This window comes from Tachypleus tridentatus, chromosome 1 (assembly GCF_004210375.1).
Source record: "Tachypleus tridentatus isolate NWPU-2018 chromosome 1, ASM421037v1, whole genome shotgun sequence".
Lineage (NCBI taxonomy): Eukaryota > Metazoa > Arthropoda > Merostomata > Xiphosura > Limulidae > Tachypleus > Tachypleus tridentatus.
The window spans coordinates 43,839,372-43,863,208 of NC_134825.1; the positions used below are offsets into that span (position 1 = coordinate 43,839,372).

General features: G+C 34.0%; 1 long non-coding RNA gene across 4 annotated transcripts in view; it reads left to right on the plus strand.

Annotated features, from left to right (window-relative positions):
* Nucleotides 1-23,837, plus strand: part of LOC143247185 (uncharacterized) — a 123,203-nt gene that overhangs the window by 28,130 nt on the left and 71,236 nt on the right. For 2 of the 4 annotated variants that reach the window (XR_013026426.1, XR_013026428.1), the window contains exon 2: nucleotides 19,027-19,108. This is a non-coding gene — a long non-coding RNA (uncharacterized LOC143247185). Of the gene's footprint in view, nucleotides 1-6,245; nucleotides 6,437-18,402; nucleotides 19,109-23,837 lie in introns of those variants that run through there. The other 2 variants (XR_013026431.1, XR_013026425.1) reach the window with 2 other exon arrangements.

Here is a 23,837-nt window from a genome sequence, read left to right on the forward strand (position 1 = left end):
AGTTGTATAGTTAGTTCTCTGTATGGGTCACAATTATTTCCACATGTTTGCCAGTGGACAGTTTAAATTTTTATTTAAGCAGGTTTCTTTTAATGAAATTACGCTTGTGAAATTACATAATAAAGGTGAAGAGTATGCCAAAGTTATACCCTTCATTGTCAGATAAGTCAATTGTTTACTCTAAACAAACTTGACTTATAACAAGATATGGCAAAGTAATTATTGTAAAATTAATTATTAATATTATACGTTTTGATAGATATTAAATTAATAAGAAACTATAAACATTTTATTATTATGTTTACTTAAACAAAGCGTTAAAAGTTCCATAAAAAATTCTGTAACTCTTACATTGACAGTTGTACCTTACATCATCACACAAGGAAGTTGAAGTTATTCAAATCACAGTGTTAAAGTATACTTTGACATCGCGAAATAACAGTTAGTGATATTAAATACATTTTTAGAACATTGAGATGTATTGCTGTGCTCTCGAGAGTATAAAATAGTTATTTATTTGAAGATTACACGATAGTGGTTGTTTGTGCTAAGTTATCCTCTTACTGTAGTGTAGGCTATATTTCAGACAAATGTTATCGCATTCATTGTTGTGGCCTTGTTTATTATCTGTGCATTTATGTAACTCTGCACAGAGACGTTTTGTGTTATCCAGATTGGTCTAAATAACTAGTTTAACCTCTTTTTCTTCACTGTATTTATATTTAGACTATTTTATATGTTAACATGGCGTGTTTCTACAAACTTAAAAATAATAAAACTTCGAAAGTTAAAGTTAGTAGTACGTATAGTTTCGAGAAATAAATTCGCGAACTTATTTTGAAATGTTAATGTGATAATATCTCTGCTTTTAACTAGCCAGAACGTCATCAATTAACAGACCATGGGGCACGTGACAGCCAAGTTATAAAGCCTGAAAGCGTAGGCCCATGAGGTGGGAACTTCAAACCTCTTCAAGTATCTCATTCTAATGGAACGTGAAAATTCCCCACAATGCATATGTGTTTCGGGCACTTTCGATGGGGGAAGACATGTATACTGAGTGAATGGCACGAGAATTTTCTATACAAACAGGACCTACTTTTGGTACCAAGACGGTGAGTGACTCCACCAAATGAAGGCCTTTTCACATGCTTTAATATGAACACTCCATTCCTGAGTCCATAGATCTCCCTAAAGGTGCTTCGACCGAGATACCATTCTAAGTGTGTGTCTTTCCTTTCACACAATGGCTACTTTTCACTACCCCAGCCTGTTGTTTATCTGTAAACGCGTATGCGAGAGACCGCTCGTTTTTCTTTTGTAGTCTTTTACCTGAGATTGTTTTCTTTGCTTTTCATCAAACCAACAAAACATCGTTTAAATTTTCTTTTCCTGTGTTGCTGCAAGCAGGATTTTAACAAATGATCAGCTTCCAAGAACGCGAGCTCTTGGTTAGTGGCTCATGTCATCACCACGTTGCTTTTGAAGTGTGAAAGTGAAAAGTAAGCAGTAGTGCTAAAGTAGGTCCGACGTTTCTGATCCTTTGTGACCTCTGCGTATGAAAAAAAAAGCATAAAGTATTATTAAAGGACTTACATCAGCCTATATAATGAGAGATTAGTGCACATATGTCATCAAATGCATTTTATTACCACGGCTATATAGCACTGGCAGGCAGTGTATCAGTACAAGTTGTTGTACATTGCATGATTTCGAGTACAAACAAATATTAAGTTCACAATCTGCCCAGCGATAAAAATAATCTACAGTATTTTCATTTAGTCATTTTTTCCCTTCTCGTCAGTTCACAGTAGATGTCTTGGTACCATAAAACAGATACCAATAGCTGGTGTGTTATTTAATGACTTGTTATTTTTAACTATTGTGTTCCTTCATAACTATCATTTTTCTTATAATATTAACAGTTTAAAAGTTGCTAGTTGAACGTTCTAACACTAGTTTGTTTTTGATTTTCGTGCAAAGCTACACGAGGGTTATCTAAGCTAGCCGTCCTTAATTTAGCAGTGTAAGACTAGAAGGAAGGCAGCTAATCATCTACATCCACCGTCAACTCTTCGACTACTCTTTTACCAACCAATAGTGAGCTTGATCGAACATTATAACGCTCCCACGGCTGAAACGGCGAATATGTTTGGTGTAACAGGAATTCGAACCCGCGACCCTCAGATTACGAGTCGAGCACCCTAACCACTTGGCTATATCGGGTCTGTTCTAACACTAGAAAAATGTAAGAGAATGTTACTTTCACCCTGGAAATTTAATCGTGTGAGAATTATATTATGACGTCACGTATGACTCGTTATTTGGGGTGTGTAAATGACGTACAAAAATTAATACAATGGAAAACTACCACATTTTATCTTAAACAAACTATTGAATACAGGGTTAATATTAACAACGCATTCTCTACATACAAGGACTTTAGTTTTTATATGCGCATTATCAGTCTGTTATCTAACCAATGTATTCGTAGTTATTCTCTAACAATGCGTATTAGTACAGTAACTTTGTATTCAAAGAAAGGTTTCTTACTGCCTTTTCAGGAAGGAACAGAAGCGCTACTATATATACACCTCGACATTCACTATCTCAAGTTACTTCAGTATTTGAAGGAACTTTTCACAACAGGCCACCGAGAACCCATCCAGCCACTAACCATGCTTTTACCGGCATGTTTACTTGTTCTAACCTCGGGGTATAGTCGATACTCTTACAGAACCAGAGACCATAACAAGCTTTCTTTCGTCGTCAGCTTAACATCTGACAAAACAGTGTATATAAAACGACTCAAGCATATATGGTTGCATTACTTGTAAAATAGCAAGTATTATTCCATGGATAACAATTCACAAACAAGGCTCGTATTTAAATATTACATGAAGTAACTTCTGAGCAAACCAGGAATCGAATTCATATAACAAAGTATATAAGAAACAAATTTCAATCCGTGAATCTCTTAAAAGCTAGGGCGAAATGATATTTATAGAACAGTAAACGTTTAATTTCACCTGACGAAAGCAAACGTGTTCAAGAAACATTTATTCGTAGACACATATTACGTACAATACAAATCACGCAGTGCACGACAAAAGGTAATTTTTGTCGAGAAATGCACGTAGTTGCATATGTGTGAGTGTGTGTGATAATTATGGTACTTAATAGTAAAGTAACAAATAGGCCTACATAACACAGATCGAAATATTCTACACCACTGACATAAACCAAATGTACATTAAATGTAGAATATCAGTTAATAATATTTCACTAAAAGACGAAGCACAAAAACAGTGAAGAGTGAGTTAGACATATCTAAAGATTTAACCCCATCCCCCTAGCCCACCACCGGCACTGGAATCGTTACCCTGACAAGAACCCTCGCTTAGTCTGGCGCACATTATCGTACGACACTTTACAATTAATATCTTTTAAAAGCGCTTTTGCTGTGCGACACCTACATTTGATTCAATTTTAATAAATAAATAAATATCTATATATTAGTTTTTAAATTCCAAATAAATAGGCCCAGTATGGCCAGGTGGTTAAGGCACTCGACTCGTAATGTGAGGGTCCCAGGTTCGAATCTCCGTCACACCAAACATGTTCGCCATTTCAGCCGTGGGGGCGTTATAATGTGACAATCAATCCCACTATTCATTGGTAAAAGAGTAGCCCAAGAGTTGGCGTTGGGTGGTAATGACTAGCTGACTTCCTTCTAGTCTTACCCTGCTAAATTAGGGACGGCTAGCGCAGATAGCCCTCGCGTAACTTTGATCGAAATTCAAAAAACAAATAAATAAAATAGATTGCTCTTGTGTAGCTTTACGCGAAACTTTCAAACAGAACCTTTTCATCAGAATTATCTTTAATAAAACAATCCATTAAACCCAGTAAATGTTCAAATTATATAACTAACTGCTACAAAATACAATTTTCGGCTAAAATACTTGACGTTTCGTTTCCCAGTTGTATAATGGTATATCTTTCAACTTACAATGCTAGAAAATGGATTTCGATAGCCTTGTGTTTAACTTCAAACAAACAAACTAGGCATTTCTTGGGTTTGAATTCCTGGTTATTTGACCGTATAAAAGAAAATATTCCCATTTCTTATGAATTCTGTAAAAGTGGAACGGTTTGAAAAGATGATTTATTATTGGAACGCCTTTCAGGTCGTTTCGCCTCATAGTGACTTGATAGTTTGAAATTCTTCTTTAGTTGAATATAAAGTGGATCGTTCTAAGCTATTCAGAATATAGAGAAAAAAGTAGATATCACAGCAACCACGTTCATCTTCTGTTCTACATTAATAAAATTAAAAGGTATAGTCTGAAGTACAGTCAGCACACCCCACGTGATAGTTTGAAGGAAAGTGTTTCTTCAACTGCAGCCAAGAAGAACCGGTATCTACTTAAAGCATAGATTTGTATTATACGTAAACCTAAAAGCCTATGTTAATTACCGTGTCTCCTGATGATCCTTTTGTTTTTCTGAATGCTTTGAAAACCAGTGTAAAATCTTTTATATGCACGTATATTTAACTATAAGGGTTAAATTATGTTTAAATTTTCAATGTTCTTACGTTCAAACTTTATATTTCTGTTCATTTTTACTCCATCTTTTAAAAGACACTTGCTGATAGTTACAATAAAAAAAAGTGATATACTTGTCAGTGGAATAATCTACTATGTAAGATCCTGGTTATATGTATATTCTGTGCTTTGTCAGTCATTGATTTCAGTTTGTTTGTTTTCACTGGACTTCTTGTAAAACTACTTGAGGGCTATCTGCGCTAGCTGCCGATAATTGTGAAGAAACTGGGGTGAATATAGCCAGTCAGCAGCAAAAACTGTCAACTTTGGGAATACCGTTTATAAACGAATAGGGGATTGACCATCATATATAATACTCTCCATAGGTGGAAAGGGGAAAAGATTTGGCAAATGCCTTCGACTCCACAACCCACATACTATTGACCTACTTTGATTAATAGAGTTCAAGTGAATAATGCACGAGCTAAAATATTCTAGAATATACTTCACATACGCACACCTTTCACTAATCATTTTAAACTAGTAAAAAAGATCCTTAAGACAAAATTACTTTCCAAAATTAAATGTTGTTACTAGTCTCGCTTGGCATTTCAAACATGGATGAAAAAGAAAGCACAATGCTGCTGGGTGTGGAATACCTTACCAGAAGTACTGGACACCTTCTAAGCATATCACTTTATCTAGTCAAAAACCTGGAAGTATGAACATAGAAGCTACAGTTACAAAGTGCGTACACATATTAAAATCATGATAATTTAGAGAACAAATTATGCAGAATGTTAAAAATTTAAAACCTCTCTTTATATAGCTTGGTCATGTATGAATACGTAATAGAAACTACTTTTGTTTGAACAACAGCTGCTATACAATTTAAAAGTAATTGTTAGAAGAAGCAGTTTAACAATTGTGATAACAGCTGCTCCATCTAGTTTCAAAGTGATTGTTAGAAAGAGGCAGTTTAACAATTGTAATAACAGCTGCTCCATCTAGTTTCAAAGTGATTGTTAGAAAGAGGTAGTTTAACAATTGTAATAACAACTACTCCATCTAGTTTCAGTGTGGTTGTTAAAAAGAAGTAGCTTAACAATTATACGGGTGGTTATGTATTCCATTTATTTGTGTGAATGTTTGAAGAGTGTAAAGTCCAGGCTGCATTATGTATACTGGGAGTGGAATCCACCTGTAAACCTGTGACTCGGTTTACCAAGAGGTTATAAATGAACGTATTCAAAGGTTAGTACTTTTTTTTTTTTTTTTTTGCTTGACTGGCTAACACATTGTATCAGCAAGGTAATGCTTACCTCTGTAAAGCAATTGCGACATCCTGATTTTCAAGGAACAATGTCAGTATTATGAAATGACCCAGCCGTAGCTCAGGTTTTACCCCTATGAGGCATGTTTCATACCATCTGGAATAATTTGAAAGCTAATACACTAACTTTGCAGTAGAAACTAAGTGTTCAATCTTTTAAAAGTTACAATGGAGTAAAACTGTACCGGATTCATTAAATAACCAACTACCTTGACAGCATACCTCACAGAAGTAATCCTTGTGGTATTTGGTATCATGTCACAAAATATGTTTCCGAAACTTAGTTCTGCTACTTTTTCAAGTCTTCATTATTGCTTATTTTTACCTTTAGCATATAATTCCTTTTGTATTTACCAATTTAGGTGTCTCTGTCTTCTCTTTGTCTGTTTGGTCATAGTGACCAACCAGTGCTGTTGACAGTGATGTTACTAGCTCAAGGGCACGTGATATGTCGATATCCGAGTTTGCTTGGCTGTGAGTCTTAGCTAAAATAAAGTGATAGTGTTTCTGATAATACATGAGCTTCAATCTTGAAAGAGTATTTGTCTAACTGGTAAGTGTATTTATGAACTGTTTATTCTGTTTTGTTTGGTTTATGTCGTGTATAACTACTCCTTTATGTATTAATTTCATTACTTGGGTATTTACTTTAAAAGTGATATTCATTTAATTTGGTTATTTTTATATTAACCATTACTTTATGTGCATGCTATAAATAAACTTCTGATTGATTTTGTGTAACTTGACCCTAGAATAGGCCATTTTACTTGCAGCGACGTACACACAAACTAAGTCCTGCAAGTAGCTTGCTATTGTGGAAACTACGTTGAGTATGCTGATTTATCACATTCAGGCCAAGGACGATGCTAAACCACGACAAAACAGGGATAAATGGAACCAATCTACGTCTACCTGTCCAAGTACTTATTGTAGAACAGTGTATGTTCTAAATATCTAAACATACAACAATCCTCCATAACCTCCTGTGTTTCCTTTGTAGGTTTGTTTTATATATTAAGAAAAAATTGAGATTTATTTCTTTTTAGATACAGGTAATTAACAACTTTTAAATATTGTACGTTTTGTTTGTTTGTATGTTTGAAACGCTCATTATGGTCGTTTTTAACCAAAAGTATTTAGACCATAAGCATAATAGGTATTTAAACGACGTTTGACCACATATGTTTTATTATCATGATCCTCCAAGTGGGTCTTTCGCCTACTCTAAACATAAGGCGAATAAATAAGCTTTTCTGATATTTTTTTATGCTATGAAATCACTTCCCTAGGAAACTTTTGGTTTCAGTACCAAACTCATGCAGAAACTCAGTTGCATATGTTCAAAATTACATGAAAGAGAATCGTAGTTACAAGCAAGCGTTTTCTTATATATCTTAAAACCTATTATAAATTATGCAACGTATGTTTCATGCACTCAAAAATAACCAAATAGTTACCGATTTCTTTGTGTGTTTTTTTTTAGTGTAATCACAGAACCATAAAACGAAAGTCAACAAAATATCGAAACATCTGATTAACCTTTCACAAAGCTATGAAACATGCGTTAGATTATTTAGTTTGCGGGTTACCATAAAACAGGATGATCCTACAAACCATATACTGATGTCGAAATAAGTATTTTTTTATTACTTTTATTCTGATATGTATATCACAGTACTTTTAATGAAAGAAACTACACGTAGAATACTCAAGTCTATGATACAACACCACCTGCTGGCCACATTATTTTTGTTTGTTTTTTACCTCAAAATGTCATGTATGCTTCACGTCTTAAGTTTCACGCATCTCGGAGGCTCGGCGATAAGCTACAAGTCTTACAATCCTAAAATTCGGGTTTAGATCCTCTCGACTGACAAGTGCAAGCAACCCATTGTGTTGTGCTTAAGAACAAATAAACAAACAAACCAATTGTTCAGGTTTGAATTTTAGATTTTGATGCAAGTGGAAGATAGAAAACATTTTGTTCATATTTATTAATACGTTTCTTACTTGTACACTGCAAAAGCCGTGGACAACTTGAAGAACGGGTTTAATATAGAGGGAAATCTAATAAATTAGAACTGTCCAATCTTTATTTACACATTTCAACTAGTCTTGTTCTACATTCATTCATATATACCTAGAAATAATCTATCTTATATATACTGCGAATCATGGTGTATGTCCCAGCGCTTGTCTCTCTCCCGTTTGAAAAACTGTGCACTCAGGCAAAGTTCAACATTTACTTTTGGAAGGACAGGCATGACTGATGCTGATACGAAATTTTATTTCACGAGCAGAATATCCTATAGTAAATTGTTTGGAATTACCACTCTATCATTCACAGTTGAAATGTGACGTAACCTAATAAAAATGAAGATTTACCGTACGTTATTGTTGAGTGGCTCTAAGCATGACTGAAATGCTCAATAATTACTTATCGCGGAGACAGTATAAGTAGCTCAGAGCTTTGGCTCTAAGTGAAACCAAGAGTGTGACACAGTTAACATTATTAAAATCCAAATCCATGAAATAATTTAAATATATAAACATTAACTTAAATATTCTCATCAGAGTGGACGTGTACTTTAGCTTGTCTTAATATTAAACTTATATGAAGTCGTTTCTATGCTGTCACGTCCAGGAACGATTCTACAGTGCTACTGATAAGTGTTTAGTTTATAATAAACAAAGAGCTACATATCTGGTTATCTGCATTGTGTCTATCACGAGGAATCGAACCATGAATTTTATCAGTATAGTCAACATTATCACTGAACCACAAAGGGTGTTACTCCTAACAAGAAATGGGGCCCGGCATGGCCAGGTGGGTTAAGGCGTTCGACTCGTAATCTGAGGGTCGCGGGTTCGAATCCCCGTCGCACCAAACATGCTCGCCCTTTCAGCTGTGGGGACGTTATAATGTGACAGTCAATCCCACTATTCGTTGGTAAAAGAGTAGCCCAAGATTTGGTGGTGGGTAGTGATGACTAGCTGCCTTCCCTCTAGTCTTACACTGCTAAATTAGGGATGGCTAGCGTAGATAGCCCTCATGTAGCTTTGCGCGAAATTCCAAAACAAACAAAACAAACCTAACAAGAAAACCGGTTATGTGTTTCGTTTCTGTTCTGTTAAACTCGGTATTCATTCGACTCTTAAGTATTTCGACTATGAGGTGAAATAATTATTTAGTTTTAGAAGTTTTCGTGTCTTACGATCATTATAAACCCCACAGTCAATTGGATGGAATTTTTGGTTAAATGTAGCCGTGTAACTTCTGACTGGCACATGTAAGTTCAAGACGAACCTTACGGTTTTCAAACCTAGTGGTTTAGTCCACGTGTCGCGGCAGTATCTGGTATATTACCATGTAATGTTTATTTCACATGATAAAGTCTAACTTTGTTTCTTTCTAATCACTAAATAATTAATAGTAATTCTATTATTATTGTAGTGCACTTCAATTCTTTACGTGTAATGTGGTTAGTGCATGACACAAACTACATTTTTGGCGAGTTACTCAAACGCTGACAATTTGTCTCAATGCTGTTGTGATTCAGCGGTAAGTGTAGGGGCTTATAACGGTAAAAATCAGAATTCTGTACCCGTGATTGATTTAGCGAAGGTGTCCATTATACAAGTTTGCGTTAAGAAACAAACAAACAATCAATCAATCAAAAACCACAACGTAGTTATGTTGACCATGAGAGTTAAAAAAATTACTTAGGCGACCTTATTACCTGTTGTCTTTTATATGATGATTTTGTTTAAGTCTAGATGTGTCTAAATACAAATGTGTGCTTTAGTACCTATAGATCCAGATCATCTAGTACAAAAAATGAATGAGAAAATTTTAGATCTACATAATGGGTTATAAAACCACGTTACCTCAGTGCTGTTTATGACAGATGTTTTCAATCTTATTCTGTAAGTTGTTTTTTCTATCCCTTGTTACTTTATTCCTCTGATTGATTAAAAACGTGTTACCGTCCAGTCATCAATATCATATAATACTGACCATTTTAACCGGACAGATTGTAATAGTTTCAATTAATACATTGTTTATGGTTTAAAATAACTATGAAGCTTGACAAACATGTATTAAAGCAACCCAAGACGGAACCAGGCGGGAGCTTCCCCGTCCTCTTAGACAAGTGAGATACACCTCTTCCCCCGAAATTGTAGAGACGCGAAATTTTTTTGTTATCCTGTGTTAATTTTTTTCTCATTACTAAACTAACCCTCTTCCAAAGAAGAACAACTCTGTCTACAGTATTGAATACAATATTAGCTCGACACTATTTACTTTAGTCATTACAGAAGAATCATAATCTGACTATTTTACGGAAGTGTAATTATGGTATGATGTTTTAATGACTTTTGTCGCGTTATTCTCGTTTTCAACCATGTTTGCGTAAAATTAATTAGGGGCTAACTGATTGTTACCTAGGAAACAGCTTATTGTGTTCAATTCACTTTATCTTAAATTCAAGAAGACTATAATTGCTGCTTTTTTTTAAAGTTTGTTTGTTTCTTTTAATGAGTTACCATGGAATCGTTTTCCTGTTACGATAATAAATTACACACTTTATTGACTTTAACTTGAAGGAAGGATTTACCTCTAAGTTTGTTTGTTGTCGTCAAGCGCAGAACTAACTGTGCAAGTGAATATCTGTGCTGTGCACACCACGGGCATCGAAAATCGATTTTTAGCGTTATAAGCCTCTTGATTTACCGCTGAGCCACTGAGCTGGGTACCCATACGTATACATTTCAAATACAATTATTAACTTGATGAAATATCTGTTCATGACTTTAAATAAATAAAAACATATTTCTTCATGATACCATAACTATCTTTCAGAATGTCAGATACTGTCTATTTTTCTAAAGATACTGACATATCAGCCGAACGTTAAATTAGATAGATTGTGTGAGTTCAACATTTATAATAGTGATAAGCAACATTCACCGTGGTATTTAACAAAAACACTTAAAATCTTTGTCCTGTGACCAGACTTTGGTTATTAATTTTATAACAACGGAGTACATGCTTACAGGTGGTGTTATTATAATCTGATAATGGTGGTATTAAATTTGGTATATTCACTAAACTCAACATATTTAGAAAAGTCGTTATCGTTTGGAATTAATATTTCTAATCTTACTTTGAAGACCGTGGCACCAATTAAATTTAATCTGTAATTTTAATGTATGTCTGTGTTATGTCTATTTGAATACATACGCGTACACATATGTGAAATAGGGAGAAAAGTCCTCTTTGTCTTTAATTGTGATTTTTTTTTCACAATTTGTGTACATCTGTTTAAAGTAATCCACAGCTCAACGTTTTGAGAACTGTAATCCATCTGATAAATGAAGTACTCCTTTCTCACGTAGTAAACAATTTTAAGCTGCTCTGTCTTCCTTTAGACAATAAACTAAAAAACGAACCAGTCAGATCACGTAAATTGATCTATAAGTTGAAATCATACTGACGTAAATCAAATAGACTTGGTTGCCCGTATAAGAAATAAAAACATCGTGGGATATAATGAAGAGAGATTGAAATTACTGATATAAGAAATATAGGGCGATGCCAGTCGCTCAGTCCTCCTGCACTACATTGTCTGGAGTGGTTTCGTAAAGAATATTTGCCACGTGTCTGTCTATAAGTGTTAACGAAAAAATAGGAGGAGCAACTCAGACATGATTGATGGCTAAGAGTCAAACAAAAACGTTTTCTTAAGAAGTCTTCGCTTGACTTGGTCGTTTTTCGTGCCGTATGTCGAGCAGAGTAAATGAGGAATTTAAGTTGACACAGTCAGTTGTTAATTGACCGTGTTTCTTAATACATTATGTCAGTGAATAAATCTCCAAGTAATATCCGTGTGAGCCCTTTAAGATATGTGAAGGTTTTATTTCACTGGAAAACATTCTCGGTACTAGAAATTACATAAACCTGGACGGGAATTTTGAGCACACACTTGAGTAAATTACGAACATTTAACAACAACAACAAAAGAGAAATTATAAACCGATTCGGAAATGTAGATTGCTGCCATGAAATGTTACGAACGTGAAATACATCATGTTTTTGAGAAATAAACTTGTAAAGGTTTCAATAAAACTCAGAAGGAGACCACAGAGAAAAGCCAGGCTATTTGTTACTATTCTTTACCCCGCAAGATGTCTTAATATTTCCGAATGTGTTCGTAAAATGTTCAAAGTTGTTTCATACAAATACTTTTCAATTTAAAGAAACAAAGTTGTCATGAAAGATTTTACTGAAATACGTTACAAATTATTAAAATTTATTACACCTACATTTCCTACAAAACAGTTCTAAAAACCACGAAGGCGTTTTTTAAGAACCATTGGTTCTGAGAAGAAACAAATGTTTATTTTTCTCTCAAACAATAATTTACCTTAAAATAGTAGAAACTTCTGAAGATTACATTAGAAAAATAACTCACTGTTTCTAAATACTACATTATGGAAATAACATTGCTGTTTTTAAAAGTGTCTACATTGTGGAAATAATGTTGCTGTTTTTAAAGAGCCTACATTGTGGAAATAATGTTACTGTTTCTAGAGCCTACATTACGGAAATAACGTTACTGTTTTAGAATAGTCTGCATTATGTTATTGTTTATAAAACCTACATTATGGAAAGAACGCCACTGTTTTTAATAAACCTACATTATAGAAACAATGTTACTCTTTCTAAAAACCCTACATTGATTGAATAATGAAAATGTTTACTACATAGTATATAACCTTCCTGTCTCGTACTGCTGAAATTTCTGGCTCAATCCCTACTGTTGGTGTAGCACAGATAATGAACTTTGAACTTAAACAAACAATCGATATATTTTTATTGGAAGATATCTGCTTTTCTTCAGGTGAAAATTTGTAATGAATAATAAATACATATTGTGAAGAACAAAAAATGCGGTGAAAAGTCGAATTTCACTGTGTTCGTACAGATTTTAGTACCTACAAAAAAAAAAAAAGATATATTTCTCAAATATCCTAACCTAAAAATAAAACAAGATTATGTGTTTAGGCTGCATTAGGGAGGATTACAATCTGTTTCAGGATACTTTTTCCTCTATTTAAAACCAACATTCTAAAACGTACTCTGATATTTTTGGATGTCTTGCACTAGAAGGATATATAATTTCATTTTTCTAAAAATCTTTTATTCTGGATGAAAGTGCAGAACTTTTAATCTTTAAAAATAAGGGTCCAAAGAGTTTTAAGAAACGTAGATTTTGGAAATACCATAACTGTTTCTGAAATCTAAATTGTGTGTGGTAATTAACATTCTCATGAAGAAGTAGGCTAGTACTTCTCGCCAAGTGAAAGGTTTTACCATCTTAACTAAAGGGTTAACCTACTAGCAACTTCCAACTTTGTGACAACTCAAATCACTACATTTGTAAGCCATACGAATTTTGGTGTTTCTAAACGTATTAAATCCTGGAATACATTGTTTTGTGTTAATAAAATAAGAATTTAATATATACGCTAGTAAATTCTGCGAGATACAACAAAATTTCTTGACGTTCCACATTCAGCAAGAAGCGTGACTGACGTTGTAAACATAATATTGTTTTAAACAAATGACACTATTTTCGAACGCATTTTTAAATATACATTTTATGAATGTTTTGGTTTCTGAAAATCAAATAATATTTTTCAAACTTATTAATCTAGAACATATTACAATTGTTGGACGATGCTGTACTACAAAATACAGCACGAGCTTTCTAATAACTTGAAAGTATTTCTTCTGAACACTTTGTTTATGTTGTCACAAACACTGTTGTCCTTGTACTTTGTAATAAAAGCGATATGGGAAGTTTTGAATTACAAAGTTAGGGTTAGAATGTTACAATAGCCTCAACGGTAGAGAATGTATGCAAAATATAATAAATTAGGATGATGTGGGAATTACAATATTTACAAAGAATACTGGTCGTTTTTGTCCTTAATGTAGCTCATTTTTTAAAGGTCGCGGATTCGAATCCCGGTCGCACCAAACATGTTCGCCCTTTCAGCCGTGGGGGCGTTATAATGTTACGGTCAATCCCACTATTCGTTGGTAAAAGAGTAACCCAAGAGTTGGCGATGGGTGGTAATGACTAGCTGTCTTTTCTCTAGTCTTACACTGCTAAAATAGGGATGGCTAGCGCAGATAGCTTCGTGTAGCTTTACACGAAATTCAAAACAACGAAACAAAAATCATTTTTTTAAATAAAAACAACTCACCAAATTCAACTCTTATATTTTATCTCTAATTGGTTATATTAACTAAAGTTTACGAATTAGCGGCGTCAAGACTAGCAGTGACGTGGTTTTCAACAAACTGTGTGAAATAAATCAATATGTTGATTTAAACGTGTAGCGGCTTTAGCAAAACTCAGCAGGTAAACATTTCCCATACACACACAATCTCCTCTCTTTTAATATCCTAGTACACTTATCTCGCAAAATATACGGTATACATTCTATATTACGTGCTATAATACTCAGCTCATTTTTATGGTATGTAGATGCAGGCATATCTCGGTTTATCAAGAACACCTGTATAGGCTGAAATAGCACTGCGTTCAATTAGAAACAAGTTATACAGGGTCAACGTACAGTAAAGGTTCGTCTCAATGTGACTAGCTACAGTACCTTAGCTCACTGAAATATATCTAATGAAAATAAATGTAATTTAACTGGAAGATAAACTAAATATATCTTTCATGACAGTGTAAGGCTGTAATTCATTTATTGTCAAAGCGACAAATTACTTATTACAAACGAACGCCACTTAATTACGTATTCAGACACATAATTAGTTAAAAGTAATTTCCTTGATAATTTGGTACTGTTTGGCAACCTTCCGTTTAACATAAGATCATTAAGGAAGTTGTGAGCCGACTTCGTAAACATTAGGTTAAATACCACGTGTAATACAAGACTGAGAATTGTGAACCTGAAGGTTTGGAAGAATAACACATGACGTCAGAGATTGGCAAGGAGCAAAATAACAAAATAAAAAACACAGAGAAAGAAACTTCCAAACGTTTCAACTACACTACACAATGTGTAAAATCTAATCCAGTCCACATTATAACACAAAACTGTCACACGGTGCTGAGGTCGGGCATTTTGATCCCTCGTGCTATCAGAGGATTTAATCTACAGTAAGATAAGGAGATTTTTATATGAAGTGTTGCACTGCCTCACCAGCTGAATTTTAACATATATGTAGAAATAAAAAATGACCACATACAAACGAGTTACTTAACTGCATGTAATTAAAGCCAACTTCAAATTTTAGTCACAAGCAAAGAGGCCCGGCATGCCAAGCGTGTTAAGGCGTTCGACTAGTAATCTGAGGGTCGCGGGTTCGAATCCCGGTCTCACCAAACATGATCGCCCTCTCAGCCGTGGTGGCGTTATAATGTTACGGTCAATCCCACTATTCGTTGGTAAAATAGTAACCCAAGAGTTGGCGGTGGGTGGTAATGACTAGCTGCCTTCCCTCTAGCCTTACACTGCTAAATTAGGGACGGCTAGCGCAGATAGCCCTTGAGTAGCTTTGCGCGAAATTCAAAAACAAACAAACATAAGCGAAGAAGCTGCAATTTCATTTGGAAACTGCCAGGTGGATAGGGTGCTCGACTCTTAATATGAGGGTTGCGAGTTCGAATCCCCGTCATACCAAACATGCTCACTCTTTCAGCCGTAGTGGCGTTATAATGTTACGGTCAATACATTGGTATTTGTTGGTAAAAGAGTAGCCCAAGAGCTGACGGTGAGCGGTGATGACTGTATCTCTGTAACCAGCAAAGAATATCTTTGTACAAAATTCCATGAAATTGGTCGAAACAATATTAAGTAATTGATCAAAACCGCTAAAATGATGGACTTATTTAACATTTTAACGTATAAAATGATTAAAGATTCGTAGATCCCATATTTTTGTATGTATAGGTATGGAATCAGCAAAATAGTATCTTTGTATCAAACCCTATGTTAATTGGCCGAAATACGGTGTAGTTATTGTCAAAAAACCTAAATTATGCTTTTTGTGGCATCTTGACCTCCTTGTAATTATTTAAAATGTGCAAATCCACCATTTGTTTTGTCAATGTGTGGGACCTATAGAAAAGGTTTTTATACGAAATACTATGTAAATTGATCTAATTGAGTGACTGAACAAAACCCAAAAAATTATTCTGACCCCTAAAACATGCAAAATAGGCAAATCTAATTTTTTTACGTCAATATGTTGGGCGCATAAAATTTATACTTGTGACAATTCTCATCTTGATTGTTGTAAATATGACAGCATACAGTAGCAGCTCAAAATATACATTTTAAGGTTGTTTGACTTCTGATTCCATAAAATCTTTCAAAATGCCTAAATCAAGAAAATGAAAAAATCTATATAAGCCTATTAAACCAAGATATAAACCTACCAAGTTTCAAGTCAATCCGCCCAGAAATGGAGGAATGGTGATCGATTGAAAAGTGTTTAGAAGAAAAAGAAAGAATCGAAAAACATTTTGTCTCTCTGAGGATACAACATTATACGAAACAATAATTTCAACCAAAATATTCCCATTAACCTCAACTGTACGCATGCTAATTTCCTTTAGATAATAAAAAAAAAAGTCCTGAACTTGTTTAGCTTGCAAATATATTTTAGAACTTAAAATAAACATAAACATTTACTGATTCAGCTAGTGGAAGCTGTATTAGACAACCAAACTGATAAATAGTAAAACGCTAATGCTTGCGACAAGTAGATATTATCGCTAGGATTTTATCGTTTTTTGTTTTAGTTTTAGTATGATTAATCAACCTTTTAAATCATATCGTATTAGATACAAGATACTGCATGTGTTGGATGTGAAATATAGTAATTATGAATATTCTTATTTCATATTTTAATAATATTTCTTTAATTGTTCTTCTTTTATTTGTGAGAGAAGTTATCACGTGTAAAATCAAATAACTTCTTTCCTAATACTTTATTGTGATTTCACATTCCAAAAAGTGGACAATTTTTGATCTCTTGTGGAAGGAAAAGGATTATACAGATATAAAGATATACTTATTTAATTACGCTACGTTTTAACCTTAGGCAAATACAAACTATTAATGAGTTGATTTCACTTAAGATTATCTTCCAGCTAAGAAAGAATTATGTGTGAGATTAATTTTCATCACCAACTCGTATTTCGTGAACCATATATGCAGTTTTTATATACCTTACCAATGTAGAAGACTTTAACGGATTTTGATAATTTATTAATTTGTCAATATCACATAAAAAGAACTAAAGCAGTGTGGGTGTACTTACACAGTATGTATCTCATTGATTCGTACTTTCTATTTTTTCTTGTTTTGTTTCTCTGCAACCTATACTTAACACGAAGTTGTTGTTGTAACCTATACTTAACAAGAAGTTGTTGCTGTAACCTATACTTAACACGAAGTTGTTGTTGTAACCTATACTTAACAAGAAGTTGTTGGTGTAACCTATACTTAACAAGAAGTTGTTGTTGTAACCTATACTTAACACGAAGTTGTTGTTGTAACCTATACTTAACACGAAGTTGTTGTTGTAACCTATACTTAACAAGAAGTTGTTGTTGTAACCTATACTTAACTCGAAGTTGTTGTTGTAACCTATACTTAACAAGAAGTTGTTGTTGTAACCTATACTTAACACGAAGTTGTTGTTGTAACCTATACTTAACAAGAAGTTGTTGTTGTAACCTATACTTAACTCGAAGTTGTTGTTGTAACCTATACTTAACAAGAAGTTGTTGTTGTAACCTATACTTAACACGAAGTTGTTGTTGTAACCTATACTTAACAAGAAGTTGTTGTTGTAACCTATACTTAACAAGAAGTTGTTGTAACCTATACTTAACAAAAAGTTGTTGTTGTAACCTATACTTAACAAGAAGTTGTTGTAACCTATACTTAACAAGAAGTTGTAGTAACCTATACTTAACAAGAAGTTGTTGTTGTAACATATACTTAACAAGAAGTTGTTGTTAAACGTTATCTTAAATTCTTGTTCCTTTTTGTGGTTTTCTTTCCCCTAAAACTCATTTGAACTAAATCGGTTAACATAGGTATAAGAAGTTGTGGCTGAAATCCCTCGATCATTGCTATGCTTAAAGAAACATGCAAAAACCGACAGATTTTTAAAGACACTGCTTTCCTCGAACGATCGTGCTTTAATTTTCTCGTCCATCTCATCTTTCCAAGACCCATGACCAAACAAATTTATTTCTTTACGCAGAAAAACGTCCCCGCTGAAAACACGAAAACGTCTTTAATTGCCCAACTTGCAGAAGTTTTTTTTTCTTCTTGTGATTGGCCACCAGCGCCTACAGCGAAGACTGACGACGAAAGTCTCGTGATATACGGGCTTTCTTGCATGATTGAAGCTCAGTGAATTTATACATTCGGACTGAAGTCCAAGCTCCTGAGGACCAACCACTGGGACAGGAGGCTAACCTGCGGCTCGAACGTCGCTGCTGGTGGCATTTAGGGTTAATTCTCATTGGTTGATTTTGGTCAGAAAGGAGGGAATCTTCCATAACTCAACGAGTGAACTCAGCGGGTTGTATAACAATCTACGCGGGTTGTCGCTCTAGGGAGAATTCCCAGATTGATTTTGGTGCTATCATAATAAATTATATCCACCACAGTCGATCATAATTTTGCCACCGCCAGGCATATGTTTTGTCTTGAACATTCCACTAATGATACCTAGGGTGGTAGTAGAGGGGGTGTTCAAAGAAAAGGGGTAAAAAAGCTCAAACAAAAGTAGGAGGTGCGAATTTACACGTGAATCAACATCAAAGATCCTGGTCTCGTGAATGGCACGCTCTGTAGGGTGTAAATTCGAATATGCTTATTGTTAGATACAAATAATCAACCCAGACATTGAAGAATGACTCCCCTTTTTTTCAAACAAAAGCTTAACAGTCAAAAGAAATAAAAAAGGAATTGCCAAAAATATATATATTCTCTTACCAAAAACTTCAGATTGTCTTAAAACCCACTAGAATGAAAACTCTAAGCCTTACGGACTGTTTTCATATACTCTCGCAGGATATGGAAGACGGTGTCTGAGGGCCTTCCTCAGTGTGAGTGATGAACTGGAAGAAAATTTTCGTGGACTTCTACTACAACGGTAGGAACTGCTTTGTTTAACTTTTAGGGGGACAAAACAACAAAAAACAAACCTGAAGGCCAACCTGTCTTCATCTTTATTTTTCATCTTTTATAATAAATGGTGCTTTCCTCAAGATCAAAAAATATTCAGAAATAATTTACTATTGTCCTGTAAAACATCTTTACAGACAAAGTCTACGGACCAGGTCAGTTAAAAATGTGGTTAAATATTGAGAAATATTTGGTATTCTCGTTACAATAGTCTTCAGAGGACCGTTATGTATCGTCAGAAGTTTTTTCTAGATCAAGAATATTTTCTTATTTATTATAAATTCTGTAATCAGTTCGAAAATTTGCTATGTGTGAATATGTAAGTCAAGTTATTATGGATTTTACGAAAACGTTTGGATATCCTTGATATAACTGTGAATATAATATGTTATCATAATACAGCAAACTGAATATACATCAGGTCTCTGATTATTGATATATTAGCTGTTGTACTTTATACGTCAAGTCCTGGCGTCTCCTGATTATACCTTATCAGGAATGAGTTCGACATGGCCAGGTGGTTAGGGCGTTCGACTCGTAATCTGATGGTCGTGGGTTTGAGTCCCCGTCACACCAAACATGCTCGTCCTTTCAGCTATGAAAGCGTTATAAGGTAACGGTCAATCGCACAATTTGTTGGTATAAAAGTATGCGGTGGGTGGTGATAACTAGCTGCCCTTCCTCTAGTCTTATACTGCTAAATTAGGGATAGCTGGCACAGATCACTTTAATGTAGCTTTGCGTGAAATTCAAACAAACAAACATTATCTGGAACGTGAAACCAAGACTTCAAGAATCATGCCTCGTTATCGTAAAAACACGTTCCGTATTTTAGGACTGTAAACATGGTATAAAAGTGACGGTCAAATCCCATTATTCGGGGGACGATCACATAACAAATGGTATAGCATGGCATTAAGATATGGTGGTGGGTGCTGTTAACTAGTTGCCTTACTTATAATCTATAAGTTTAAAATTATGCGGAAATTTCTTACGTTATAATTATGACGACAACTTCTATTTTTGTTATTCGTTTAAACATATGTGTGCTTTATTACTGTATCTTAACTTTTCGGACTTTATAATCTAATTAGGATTACTTTACTTTACAAACCCATCTAAGTGTTTGGTTGTAATTATTAATTCATATTTTTTAGACATGACCTGGCAAACATGAACGAAGTGGTTATTTTAAATATCTCTTATAGCACAGGTTTAGCTGTCTCTAATCAGTGATGTTGAGAAAACCCACTTGTAGAGAAAAAATATTTATTTAAAAACGGCTCTTTTTGGTTGAGAAAATTTTTTTACGTAGAAGGTCGAAACGTTGTTCGCTCCTCTACGTAAAAAAATTTTTTCAACCAAAAAGAGCCGTTTTTACATAAATATTTAAATGTCTCTAATTTTAAACTACTAATCAAATGGAAGGCAGCCAATAATACGTTCAGCCATAAAAGCTTTCATTATTTCTCGCAGATGAAGGTTCTAAACATATTAAGTAACATCGAGTCTAGAGTCATTCAATCTTCAGCCTGGCACACCAATTTCTGGATTACTCTAAACCCATGTTTTAAATAACTGGTAGCGAGTTCCAAAGTATATACTATTAACATGGTAGAAAAGCGAGATTTAATACTTATAGAATAAACTTTTTGTTTGTGTTTCCTTCTCGCACTTAAACTGACAAAGCACAATTTTAAATGGCAGGATTTTAAAATGGTTACATGTCGTGTAAAAACATATAAAACTAATATATCTTTTCGTATCTAAACGTATATATTTTAAATTGTAGTCGCTATTGTAATTTGTTTGTTTCTTAAAAGTTACGCACAAAGCGGACTATTTGTACTCGGCCCACCACGAGTATCGAAACCCAGTTGCTAGCAGTATAAGTCCACAGACATACTACTGTGCTACTGGGTGGTATTAATGTATCTTTATTCGTTTATTCGATGTTATTTATCTTTCAAGTTACAAATTGTGAAGACAACTATAATAAAACTAAAATTTTAAGTTAAATGTTTTCACAGATGTAAGACATTTTCTTCACCTTTAAATAAGTTTTTTTTTCAAATTATTCCCGATTTTCACTTGACATTTTGATTTTTCCTTTAAAATAACGAATAACATTATTTATTTTCTAAATGTTAATATGATTTTAGTTTTTGTGTTGCAAAACTCTATTGTTCAAGACTTATAAATAAGCTGTTGGTTTGAAGCATAATTACAAAATTTGTCTTAAGTTCTGTGTTAAAGTGTAGTTCAAGCAAATGATTTTCAACTTTAATATCTAAATTGGTACTTCCCTTCCTTCTAGTCTTATTAAGTATATAATATCTTGTTTAGTTCTGCTGTGATTGATCCACAGTTGTGTTTGGTTATGGTTATAACTTCTATTTTTATAATCTGTATGAACTAGATAATATCTTGTTTAGTTCTGCTGTGATCGATCCAGTTGTGTTTGGTTATGGTTATAACTTATATTTTTATAATCTGTATGAACTAGATAATATCTTGTTTAGTTCTGCTGTGATCGATCCAGTTGTGTTTAGTTATGGTTATAACTTTTATTTTTATAATCTGTATGGACTAGATAATATCTTGTTTAGTTCTGCTGTGATTGATCCACAGTTGTGTTTGGTTATGGTTATAACTTCTATTTTTATAATCTGTATGAACTAGATAATATCTTGTTTAGTTCTGCTGTGATCGATCCAGTTGTGTTTGGTTATGGTTATAACTTCTATTTTTATAATCTGGGTGAGCTAGATAATATCTTGTTTAGTTCTGCTGTGATCGATCCAGTTGTGTTTGGTTATGGTTATAACTTCTATTTTTATAATCTGTGTGAGCTAGATAATATCTTGTTTAGTTCTGCTGTGATCGATCCAGTTGTGTTTGGTTATGGTTATAACTTCTATTTTTATAATCTGTATGAACTAGATAATATCTTGTTTAGTTCTGCTGTGATCGATCCAGTTGTGTTTAGTTATGGTTATAACTTCTATTTTTATAATTCGTCTGAACATGTTTATATTTTCTTTTCATTCATTGAATTTTCGTAATTTATAAATGATTTAGTTTTATAATTGTTGATGTTGTTATTACAATATTGTTGATGGATTATTTTATAATATTTATTTTTGTGCTTAGTTATAACTGACACTAATGCATTTCTCCAGTTTTCTTAGGATCATGTTCTATTTTGTAGAAATACCTTTTACGCGTTATTTATGCGATAAAGATTTAAGGTTTCACTTTCGTAACAGTCGTGTTCTTGCGAATCTTTGTTTTTAAAATTTTGACTTGTAGTTGTTGATGTAAAGTGTTTTACGAAAACGGGAGCGACACAGAAAGTTCGACAAAACAGCCGTTGCTATCGGCTACATGTTGTAAAACTAATCACAATAATTCGATAGGGAAAGGGAACATGATAACGTTAATGAGAGTAACAGACGCAAAAACACGCACGCATAGTAACTAAAGGGAAAAGTCTGTCCTTTTAACCGACACATTTTCACTGTTCACCGAGACGATCTATGTTTTTGTGGCTCCTTCGGGAGCAGTTGCCATCAGTCTTGACTCCTGTCGCTGTGTCGGTTGAGATGGGGTCTTAGATAAAAGCCTGCTTGATCGGCCAGGCAGATCAGATAAAGTGTCAACGTGATACCTAACATTTGACTCTGTTCTTTATTCAGACTCGGGAGAACGGAAAGTTTGTTGTGTGGGCCTATCGGTGTAAGAAAGGTGACCTTCCCGTTTGCTGTCAGTTAAGACTGCTGGCCATTTCTAGTGTATTTACTAAATAAGATTTGAGTATTGCTTAAAGACAGGTGCGTTGTTTCTGTTCTAGGCGCCGATTATGCTGTAAATTTTACTTTACTTCATTCTACGAAGAATTAAGCTTGCAGTTGATCGGAGAGTGAAACCATTTGTTCAAACGATAAAAGAGAGTGAGAAAACACCTGCATTAGGCCTAAGGGTGCTGTTTAGTACTCCTACTTGTGTACAAAAACTGGACGATCTTTGTACCTAGATAGATTCTCCGATAAGATTCCACTGCTTGTAGCGTGAAAGGAAAAAAAGAATGTGATAGTTTGTTGTCATTAAGCATGTTTCAGTGTTTAGTAGTTTTAAGTTTGTTTGTGATTATGAGAGGGACAACTTCCTCGGCATAGCTTTCATTCCAAATATTCTCTTGTGTTATAAATTGGATGCAAGGACGTCCAAACATACCATTTGAATTGAAAAGGCTTTAAATATTTTACCGAAAAAACATTAGCAAAATTATTTTATATTTTAGTTGAGTCTAGCTTTAAAAAAAAATCATGAGATAGCAATCATATTTGATTACTTCTAGCAAAAATTCTACAAGTAAAATTGATATTAATAATAAAATCTGAATTATGAATAACAGACAAATCATAAAAGCTTGTATGACTTCTTTACACTAGGTAATCATTTGGGCACCCTCGCTACTAGTTGTTACTGATGGTTTGTTTATTTTCAGAGGAATGTCATATTGAGCTATCTGCTTTGTCTTCTGCGGAAAATCGAACTTCGGATTTTTGTGTTGTAAGTCCTTTAACTTATCGCCGGGCGTTTCATTAAGGGTGAGGAAACTCATTTTGTTACTGAGGAAACCAGAATCTTAATATTTCAGTTTCAGCACTTTTATTACTTGCAGCCCAGATTGT